This window comes from the organism of the source record quoted next, unplaced genomic scaffold (assembly GCF_019419815.1).
Source record: "Pyrus x bretschneideri cultivar Hongxiangsu unplaced genomic scaffold, Pyrus_bretschneideri_v1 Contig115, whole genome shotgun sequence".
NCBI classification, from domain to species: Eukaryota; Viridiplantae; Streptophyta; class Magnoliopsida; order Rosales; family Rosaceae; genus Pyrus; species Pyrus x bretschneideri.
Window position 1 is genome coordinate 45315 of NW_025999408.1, and position 12091 is coordinate 57405.

General features: G+C 38.8%; 1 pseudogene; it reads right to left on the reverse strand.

Annotated features, from left to right (window-relative positions):
* Positions 1-322: 322 nt before the first annotated feature.
* Positions 323-6732, reverse strand: LOC125474018 (annotated as a pseudogene).
* Positions 6733-12091: the final 5359 nt, after the last annotated feature.

The following is a 12091-nucleotide window of genomic DNA, read 5'->3' on the forward strand; positions in this document are numbered from 1 at the left end:
GTGGATACGACATTCGTATTTGCTTACTATACTATCATATCTATTCATACACTTGTGAGAAATATAATTTGTTCATCAATGCTCTTAGAATTATGTTCTTTGGTTGGGCAAATATACAACCCTTAAGATAAATAAAATGCACCATAAAAGTCTAATATCCAGGTGAAAAGAAAAGCAACTAAACTTTTAGTCACTCTCCATAAACATTGACCATTCTTTTATGAATTATGAGTAACTATTCTTAATTACGTTGTGTACAAAACATTATCAATCTGAAATATTCAAAAAGTCTAGTCCATCTGAATGTGCGATCCAACTCTAACTAGTGGGAACTAAACTCTTCAATTAAAGCATTCAAATCAGTTTGATGATCCTCCTTTCTCAATAGCCCTCCTTGCCTGCTCTACAAGTTCCTTAGCTTTTCTTCTCATTTCATCTGCTTCCTCACCCACCATAATCCTCCTCACAGCTTTCTCAACAGCTTCCTTCCTCACGGTACCCCCCACAACCATAACCCATTTTTGAGCACCAACTCCAACACCAATTTTCAGCACTTGGGTCACCAGCTTCTCGTTGTAAAACTGCTCCGCTGACATCGGCCACGTCACTATCGGCAACCCGGCAGCGATCCTTTACGTCGAGTTCCTCCCACAGTGCGTCACAAACCCGCCAACTGCCCCATCATTATGAATCAGAACCTGTGGGGCCCACCCTCTTATGATTAGTCATTTCCCTTCCATCCGATCCTTAAACTCTTCTGGCAGCCAATCCTCTTTCTCCACGTCATACTCTTGTCCAGTCCTCATAACCCAAATGAAGTCATGCCCAGAAGCCTCAAGCCCCATTGCAATCTCCTTAAGCTGAGAGGCATTGAATTTGGCCATGCTTCCAAAACACACATAAACAACCGAATTAGGTTTTTTTGAATCAAGCCACTTCAAGAAATTGTGCTCGTTGATAGAAGCTGCTTTTCCTCTAAGTGCTTTTTCTTCATTGTTTCTATTGCATAGAGAAATAGGGCCAATATGTCAACCTTTCCTCCCAAGCTCGTTTATGTAATAATCTGCATAAACCGATTCAAGCTTATAGAAACTATTCACAACAATTCCATAGCTTGTTTTCTCAGCTTCCTTGGACCGTTTGAGCATCCGGGTCAAGTTGTTTTCGATATTTTCCTTGACATGATCAGGAACTTGGGCTCGTGTCATAGTAATTTCACCAGGAAAATCCAGAATCACAAAAGGTCCGAATCTGACAAAGTGGTCTTGAACGGCTCATACTTTCTAACAATATCTGAGGCAACCATGGCAAAAAAACTAGTGCCATGAAAAATTAGCCTTGGAATATCAAACTTTGCAGCAACATCAGTTGCCCAAGGAAAAAGTGTTCGCTAATTAAGGTCTAGACTGTGATTTCTTTTATTTTAGCAAGCTGTTAGTTTGAGTAAAATGAGTTGTTAGAGATCAAGGGCTGAGATTAGATCAAATTGTATTAGGCTTAAATGTGAGCAAGTGGCAAGATCTCATAGGGTCTTGTAATGAATGGTTGGATGAGCTCATAGGCTCTCCTAGATTCTCTCCCCCTCTAATGGTCATGAAAATGTTTGTGAAGGAATGAAGCACGCAGAAGACCACATTGGCTCTCTAAGAATTTTCATCATTCTCTCTCTCTTCTTCCCTCAATTTTTTCTTCTCTGAGATCGAATTGTTGCAAATACACTAATATATTTCTATAGATTCCAACATGGTATTGAGAGCCTAGGTTCGATTTCAGACTGGGCATCGATTTCTGTGAAATTATGTGAGAGAATCCAGCGAGAAAACTCTCGATTCATACCTATTCAAGCTACGATGGCTGGGAAGCAGCGATTTACGAGCTCTTACTTGTTATGGAACAGAGTTCGAATTCTGGAAAGTGAGGATGGTCACCATTTTCAAATCGTATGGAATTTGGAAACTGGTAGGCAAAGGAATTGTTGTTCCAGAATCGAAGAAGAAGAAAGAAAAAGGAAAAGCAAAGAAGGAGGATGGCAAGGAAGATTCATCCTCGTCGGGCAATTATGAAGGAGACGATTACGAGTTTGATGCTCACATGGATGATCAGCTCATGAAAGATGCTAAAGCACTGGGAATCAGTCAGAGTGCTGTTTCTAAGGAGATCTTCCCTCGGAATGTGAACCAAAAGACATCCAAAGGTGCCTGGGATCTACTCCAAGAGGAATTTCGTGGTGATGAACAAGCAAGGTTTGTCAAACTTCAAAGTTTGCATCATGAATTTGAATATATGAAGATGAAAGAAAATGAATCTCTATATGCCTATCTTACTAGACTATTTGAACTAATTAATCAGATAAAATCTTATGGTGAGATCCTCACTCACCAAAGAGAGGCTTAAAAGGTTTTGATAAGTTTGTCTAGTAAATATGATCCAATCTGTGTTCTGATTGAAAAAGCTTCAGATTTGAATAATGTGAATGTACAATAAGTGGTCGGATCTCTTAAGAGCTAAGAACTTAGGTTGACAAGACATGAAGATGATGCTGCAAGCTTAGAGCATGCTTTCTCTAGTATGAGTCTTGTGTCAAAACCACATGCTAGGCCATTTGTGTAGGGAAATCACAGTAAGGGAAATAAGGATTGAAAATCTAAGTCTAAAAAGTAGGAAAACAAAACTCACCAGCCTGAGAAACAGGGTGTGATCACTGAGGGTATTAAACAAAAGTGCAAAATCTGTGATAAGGCTCACTATGGAGAGTGTTGGTTTAAGGGAAAGCCTAAATGCCATAACCGCAATAGATTTAGACATGTAGTGAAGGATTGCCATCAGCCTAAGAAAACCTATATTGCCAACTATTTGAACCATGTTTAGGACAATGCAATGATGTTCTATGCTTGTCATAAGGTTTTTGTGCAAGAAAAAAGTGGTGTTTGGTATCTAGACAGTGGTTGTAGTAACCATATGACTAGTACTGAATCACTACTTATCAACATTGATAGGAATATAAGGTGCAAGGTGAAAATGGGCACATGAGATCTAGTTGATTCAATTGGCAAAGGAACTTTGGCAGTGGAGACTAAGAGAGGAACAAGGTTCATACCAAAAGGTTGAACATGGCTATTGGCTTGTATTTGGTGATTTTATGGCTCGCATATTTGGTGACAGAGAACTACAAGATCATGTTGCTACTATGCAAATGAAGGGAAATAGATGCTTTCCCCTAATGTTTGAATCAGTGGATCACAATGTGGCAAATAGAGCAACTATTGAAGATAGTACATGGAAATGGCACAAAAGATTTGGGCATTTGAACTATGACAGTTTGAGGATGTTGCAAGAAACATGCATGGTATATGGTTTACCCTATCTCAAAGAACACAATCAAGTGTGTGAAGGGTGTGCCACTGGAAAGGCTTACATAGAAGTTTTCAATTAGGAACAGAAATGGAGGGCAACATTTCCACTAGAACTTGTACACTCCGATGTGTGTGGACCCATGAATGAAACACTTGGTGGTAACATATACTTTCTTGACAAGTCTAGAATGTGTTGGGTCTATTTCTTGAAGTGTAAGTCTGAGGTATTCAGAATATTTAAAATGTTCAAGGCCATGGTTGAAATGCAAACTAGATACAAGTTGAAGAAACTCAAAAGTGATAGAGAAGGAGAGTATACATCCCTGGAGTTTGAAAAGTTTTGTGAAGATGTTGCTACTAAAAAGCAACTAACTATTGCTTATTCTCCCCAACAAAATGGCATTGCTGAGAGAAAGAATCGTACCATTGTAGAGATGGCGAGAACCATGCGCTATGAAAAGAAGCTACTACTCAAGTTCTGGGGTGAAGTAGTTCACACTGCTGTTTACCCACTTAATAGGTGTCTTACAAAGGCATTGGTGAACAAAACTCCATTTGAAGAGTTTTGTGGTAGAAAACCAGGGGTAAAACACTTGAGAATTTTTGGTTCTGTGTGCTAAACTCATGTTCCCACTCAGTTAAGGCAAAAACTGGACAAAAATGTGTGTTTGTTGGATATGGGACAAGAGAGAAAAGTTATGGAGTGTATGATCTGAAAAGCAACAAAATCATAGTTTTCAAAAGTTTCATTTTTTATGAAGATGCAATGCTTAATTGGGAGAATATGGAGACAGTTCACATCCATCTGCCCTATACAGAAACTAATGAAGGTGTAAACATAACTGTGATTGAAAATGGTGTATGTGATGGATCTAACATCTAATCTTCTGAGTAAAAACTCTAAACATAGGTGTTGGTAATGTTGCTAAAGTACACACTGATGTTTCTAAAACGATGAATGTAGAGGGTGAGATCCAACTCACAGAGACTTATGACAATACACCAAAGAAGTGGAGGAATTTGAATGAAGTATTTGCTCAGTGTAGACCTAGTGTCATTGACCCTGAAAGCTACAATGAAGCCTCTCAAGATGAAGCCTGGAAGAAAGCAATGGAAGATGAGATCACTAAGATAGAGAAGAATGGTAGCGGGGAGTTGATTGATAGACCAAGTGATAAACCCATTGTTGGGGTAAAATGGATCTTCAAAACCAAATTGAATCTAGATGGCACTATACATAAACACAAGGCAAGATTAGTTGCCAAGGGGTACACTCAAAAGCTTGGGATTGATTTTAATGAGACTTTTGCACCTATGGCTAAATTGGACATTATAAGGACCCTCATTGCTTTGGCAAAACATAAAGGGTGGAGATTGTTTCAGCTAGATGTGAAGTCTGCCTTTCTGAAAGAAATTCTTGACGAAGAGGTGTATATTGATCAACCAAATGGGTATTGGTCATGGGGGAAGAACACAAGGTATACAAGCTAAAGAAAGCCTTTTATGGACTGAAGCAAGCTCCCAGAGGTTGGTATAGCAAAATTGACACCTGCTTAGTGCAGTGTGGTTTTACAAAATGTCCAAGTGAAGCTACTCTATATGTGAAGCATAAGAAAGGACATGGAACTTTGATTATCTCTATATACGTGGATGACATTGTCTACACTGTAAATTGTCCACAAATGATTGAAGATTTCAAATGTGACATGATGAGCAAGTATGAGATGACAGATTTAGGACTGTTGCATCATTTCCTGGGAATTGAGGTTATTCAACTTGAAAGGAGTATCTTCATTCACTAAAAGAAATATGCATTAAGTTTACTTGACAAGTTTAGGATGAAAAAAACGCAAATATGTCTTAATTCCCTTACCTCCCACTGATAATCTAAGGAAAGATGATGAGAGTGGAACTGTAGATAAAGAATTGTATATAAGAATTGTTGGTAGTCTTTTGTACTTGATTGCAACAATGCCAGATATCATGTACTCAACTTGTGTACTTGCCAGATAGATGCATTGTCCTTCCACCTAACATCTTAGCACTGCCAAAAGGATACTAAGATATGTGCAAGGAACTGTGGATTTATGGAATCAAGTATAAGAAGGGAGATGCAACCTTGCTCATAAGTTTCTGTGATAGTGACTAGAGTGAGGATGAAGATGACATGAAATCTACTTCTGGCTATGTTTTTAGCTTTGGAAGTGGTGCATTCTCATGGGCCTCTGTGAAGCAACAAAGTGTTGCACTCTCAAATGTAGAGGCCGAGTATATGAGTGCTTCTGAAGTTACAACTCAAGCCATATGGTTGAGATTTGTGCTACATAATTTTGGTGAAGAACAGATTGAACCAACCCTTTTGACGTGTGACAACACATCTACGATTGACATGTCAAAGAATCCTATGTTTCATCAAAGATCTAAACACATCAAGAAGAAGTTTCATTTCATCATGGATGCAATCCACGAAGGAACAATTGATCAGCAATTCTACAAAAGTGAGGAGCAACTAGTAGACATCTTCACCAAGGCTTTAGCTAAATGAGAGACAAGCTTGGAGTAATCTCAGTTAAGACCTTAGAAGGGAGTGTTAGCTAATTAAGGTCTAAACTGTGATTTCTTTTATTTTAGCAAGCTGTTAGTTTGAGTAAAGTGAGTTGCTAGAGATCAAAGGTTGAGATTAGATCAAATTGCATTAGGCTCAAATGTGAGCAAGTGGCAAGATCTCATAGGGTCTTGTAATGAATGGTTGGATGAGCACATAGGCTCTCCTAGATTCTCTTCCCTTCTAACGGTCATGAAAATGGTTGTGAATGAATGAAGCACACAAAAAAGCACATTGGATCTCTGTGAGAATTTTCATCACTTTCTCTCTCTATCTGTCGTTCTTCCGTCAAATTTTTCTTCTCTGAGATCAAATTGCTGCAAATACACTAATATATTTCTACAGATTCTAACAAAAAGCACGTATGCCTTTCTTCGAACAGAAGTTGCTCGAGCGTCTCTTGGAGAAGCTTATTGCTTTGAGAAAATTGGTGCTTAATTCTGGTGAGGGGAGTGAGTCAAGGTTCACACACCTTTCTGGCAGACCAACTTCTAAAGAAGGGAACTTGATGGTTTTGATTTTGACTTCGATGCCATCGAAGTAGGTTTTGCTTGATTGGGTGGCTTTGGAGAATGTTGGGGCATATAGAGGAGTGATGAATTGGTGGTTTTTACTCCTTGGGATGTAAAGAGCTTGGCCATGTCGGAGATCGGTATCATGTGGCCATGAGCCATGTAAGGGAAGAAACAAATGTGGAAATCACGGTTTTCGCTACCCATGATTATTGGGATTTCGATAGGGCTGCGGTGGCGGTGGCGTTGTTTGTGATATGTGAAAACTCAAATAAATAGAAGCGGAGCATGTGAAGATTCTAATTCTTCACACTATATATTGACAGAAGAAGAAAAGTTTGTCTCCCTCAATTGTATACGTCAGCCGGTATGTCATGTACAACAACGACCGGTTAAGTAGAGTAAATTTTCCCCACTTAGTACTACGGTCTAGTGGTATTTCTCTTCACTTGTAAGTAAAAGGTCTTAAGTTCAATTTTCACCAAAAACGAATTTGAACCTATTATTGCTAGCCTATTGTACCCCCCCCCCCCCAAAACACCACCCTTTTAATGTAGATAATATTTTAAAAAAAAAAAAAAAAAAAAAAAACAGTAGAGTAGTTTTTTAGGAGATTGTTAAAGGGACTTTCTCTTAAGGGTCACCTAGAATTGGTTTGTCTTTGACAATTTATTAGGTTAATGAACGTTGAATAAAAATAAAAATGTTAATATGTATATTTTGTTCAAGTGAAGTTACAAGATAGAGAATTCGTGAAGAAAACTTGTTCATTTTAATTCTATCATTTTCTTGGAGATTACGAGACATAAGTTTTCTTCGTAATTTCTCCATCTTTTATAGTCACTTGAATAAAATTTGCAAGGTAACATTCATATTTTCGTTCAACATTCATTAAACTTAATGAGTTTTATACATTGCTAAATATCAATTGAGAATATAAATTATGTTGGAACCCTATCTTTAAAGAGGCAAATTTTGTTGGTGATGGATTTACTCGTCAGGTTCTTCTAATAACTGGTTGTCACATGTGGAAGCATCATATTCCTGATTTTGCTTCACATGCTCTTCGTTTTGATTTTGTTGGAATAGTTGTATCCGAGAGTTTCTTTTTTAATATTTGATTCTTTTAGCTGAATATATATATACACACACACATATACATATATATATATATTGTCTTTATGATAACGATGTATTAATAGCATCTCCAATGCGCTTGAAATTGCCCACGTCAATGTCAAAAGCAATAGATTTTGGTATCTCAAAAGTCTCTCAGTGCCAGCGAGGTGTCTGTTGCCAAAGTCCAATTGCTAATCTTCATGCCATGTGGAAACTTCGGTAAATTAGACATTTGGTATTTGGTATTTGGCGTTTTTTTCTTAAAAGATCGCAGCCCATTAGGGTTTTCAAGCAAAAGAAAATTGAGTAAGTATTTTTGTGATGTGCACAATTACAGACATGTCATTTTGCCAAAAGATATTAGAAGCTGTCGACCCGTCGCTCAAGATGCACATGTTTTACACATACCACAAAAAGAAAAAAAAAAAAAAGAGAACACTTGTTGGTCCAAGGTGGGACTTAAATTGCTCAAGCATTTACGCGGGCTTTGCATAGCCCACAAATTGCCATCTTCAATATGGCCCTCTGGAAATGTAATTTGAGGTTGGAGGGCAATTTCCAATCTCTTATCCTTGCCCTCCCACGTTCTCCACTAAGTGATGGCCTTCTCTCTACCTCTCTGCATCCCAAGAAAGTGGTACACGTAACAAAAAATGGAAAATGATCTCTGAACTGTGGAGGAGAGAGCAAAAAGTTGAGAGAGAGTGTAGCGGAGGAGAGACGAATGCAAACCATAGAAATAGAAAGAGAAGAAAGGAGCAAAGGATTGCAATTATGTAGAATGTTCACAAGGAAGAAGAATCAAAGGTGAAATTTTTATTTTTCTTTATTATTTGTTTCCTTACACAAATCTCCATTCATGGCACAGGACCATCGAAGCAAAGTTAGTTTCCCACGTGCTCTTACAAAGAAATGTTCAAATGAAGGACCTCTCTTTATAACAAATCAAAATGGTGCCAATCGCTCCACTCTAGAAGCAACCTTCCGGTGATCTCATAAAGATACAAATATATACTAAGTCAATTGACTTGAGTACAAATATCTGAAGTCCATAGTTACAAAACCTAGACCATGAGAATCCTAATGGATTCTCCTACACTAACAATCCACTCATACTTGGAACGTAGATAATCAAAACAAGGCGTAGAGAGTCCTTTAGTGGGAATATCCGCAGGTTGATCAATGGAAGGAATAAACTGGACTTTGTGAGTACCCAACTTGACCCGGTCATGAACAAATCGAGAGCATACTTTGTTTGAGATAGATGGAGACAACATAAGTAGAACAAACCTCAAAACTAAGAAAATAATAAAGAGGCCCAAGATCTTTAATCTCAAATTCATGGCCCAAAAGATCAATAAATCGTCAAAGAGCCATAGAATCATTGCTAGTTAACACAATATCATTGACATAAAGTAGTAAAATGAGATATGTCGTACCATGGTGAAATGTGAAGAGAGATAGGCCAGCAAGACTCTGAATGAAGCCTTGATAGAGGATAAATGTACTGAAGTGCTAAAACTAAACTCGAGGAGCCTGTCTGAGACCATAAAGAGCCTTGTGTAGTTTACAGATATGATGGTAAGCTTGACAACCAGACTAAATGTCTTATCATAATAAAAATCATATTGCTGATGAAAGCCTTTGGCAACTAAAGGAGCCTTATACAGCTCAATGGAATCATCTGCATTATGCTTAATCCGAAAAACCCATTTGCAACCAACTAAATTCTGAGAGGGATGAGAGGGAACAAGAGACCACACACCATTTTTAAGTAAAACATTAAATTCCTCGGTCATAGCGGTACGCCACTCAAGGGGATGTGAGGCCTGAATGAAACAAGTAGGTTCAACAGAATTAGAGTTGGACACTGTGAGTGAATGAGGCAGTGGGTAACAAACAGTGTCGTTAGACACATTGTTTGGGTTGAGAGTGGCCAGTGTGTGATCTAGTCTCTATAGGATGGAGTAAGGAAGACCCAACGAGGGCAGACGAGAAGGGCACTGGTATAATGGCTTGCTAAGGACTGAACAAAAGTTAGCTGGAAGCTGTAGAGATTTTGGGCTTGATGGGGCTAACCCATATCCAGAAGCAAGTGGAGATGGCATATAAACTGACGCCGTGTGGCTCGAAGCACTGGTCGGAGGGACAGAAATAGGCGTATTGGGCGCATGAACCATTGGGCTGGGCGCGATAGGAAGTTTGTTGAGCTGCAAGATTGGATGCATAGGTGGAGTTTCATGAGGAGGCATAATGGGTTGGGCTCTAGGGGGAGGTGCACTAGGCTAGGATCCATGGAAAGGTGCATGCGCAGGTTCCAAGAGAAGCTGAACAGTAGGAGGCAAAGTTGCAAAGGCAGCAGGTCGGGCAAACAGAAAATTATTCTTGTCATACGTGACATGAAAGATAAAAATCTGATTAATAGTTAGGTCTAGACAACGATAACTTTTATGTTGAGAGTTGTAACTTACGAAAAACAATTCATTGGAACGAGGTTCCAATTTGTTAGTGATATAAGCTCCTAAATGTGGGTAACAAACACAACCAAACGTACAAAGGTGGGACAAATTGGGATGACGATCAAATTAACGTAAATAGGGACTAACCAACCCAAAACCAAAGAAGGAAGATGATTAATAATAAAGACAACATGGAGGGTGGCTTCAACCCAAAGGGAAGGGGCGGCGTATGCAATATTTTGGAGAAGACTGGTGACAGTGGATATATGTTGGTGCTTGCGTTTGGCCAAGCCATATTGTTTAAGAGTGTGGGGACATGAGACATGTGGAACAATTCTAGTTGGTTGACAAAATGTTTTAAAGGAGCGATTAACATATTCGATACCACTATCCATTTGGAAAAAATTAATTGAATAATTAAAAATATTATGCACCATATGATAAAGGGTTTCAAAGTGCATTAAAACCTCCAATCTAGCCCGCTTGGGGTAAATCCATAAATAACGACTATAATCATCAATAAATAATAATAATAACGAAATCCAAAATTTGATGGAGTAGAGGATATCTAGACATCAGAATGAATTAAATAATATGGAAATGGAGCAATAACTGTATTGGAATTAAAAGGTAACTTGTGCGACTTAGAAAGAGCACATGGCTTACAAAAGGCCTTATTTATTTGCGACATAGAACCTAAAGACGAATGACCAAGACGGGAGTACCACAAGGAGAAGGAAATGGCATGAAAGGCCAATTGACATGATGGGCCGATAGGATAAAGATGATCTTCACAGCGGCCTTGAAACAACAGAGAACCATAATAAAAATTAGAAATTACTTGCCGAAACAGATGAATAGTAACGACAACAAAATTATCTTGAGTAAACTGAGAGGCAGAGATAAGATTTTTTTTAATGGAAGGAACATATAAGACATTATTTAATTTGAACTGACGAGAACCTAATGTGAAATAAGAAGACCCAATATGAGTTATAGGAATAAAAGCCCTATTACCATCGAGGACAGTTTCATTACTATTATAAGGAGGCGAGTCATGAAGAGCGGCCCTATTGTTGGTCATGTGGTGAGCTCTCATATTAAAGTACCAAGTAGGATCATTAGGCACACTAGGTGGAAAAGCATGATAATCAGCAATGAGGGGATCAAGGCGATGCAAACAAGTAAAGACATGGTGTCCATGTGAGTTACAATAACTACACCAAAAACCAAGAAGAGCACTGAAGATACCTTGCTAATTAGAAGGATTAAACCCACAATTATTGGGCTGCAATCCAACACAACCACTACTGCCACCGTCACGATGGTCATCATGACCCCACGTGAATGCTGGTGAAACCCACCACAACCTCAATTTCTGGCACGTGGCAGGCCTTGCTGCTGCACGGCATTATGGGCTTCCACTTAAAAGGAAGTAGCTTGGGAATATTAGGCTGCTGGTAATGGGCTTGCTCTGGTAGATGAGGCTACCCCACAGGTTGTTGTAGAGAAAGTTGGCCCACGGACTGTTGCATAAACTTGGCAGCGGGAGTAGGCTGAGGTTGGTTCTCAAAAGTTAAGAGTCGAGAATGTAGGTCAGGGAAATCCATGAAGAATGGAGAATTAATTATAGCTGTGAGAAATATAGAATAATCAGGACTAAAACCCTTAAGGACAGACCTCACCAAATCAGTATTAAATAGAGGTTGATTAATAGAAGCAAAAGAGTTAGCGTAAAACTTAGCCTGTTTAAGGTAGTCCGAGATGGTACGAGAGCCTTTCATAAGTGCCAAAAGTTGAAATCGAAGATTCGTGGCATTGGTGACAGATTTATGAGAAAAGTGTGCACGAAGACACTCCCAAATAGCTTTAAAGGAGGTTTTCCTAATTGCAAGGACAAAATAGGCTTGGAAAGTGTAGAAGTCAGATAACTGACAACTAGTTAATCAATCTGGAACCATGTAGCAAAAGCAGGATTTGGTGCAACAGGCTCTATGTCAGCAGAATGAAGAGTGGTGTCAAGGGTTAGAATAGAGCCATCCA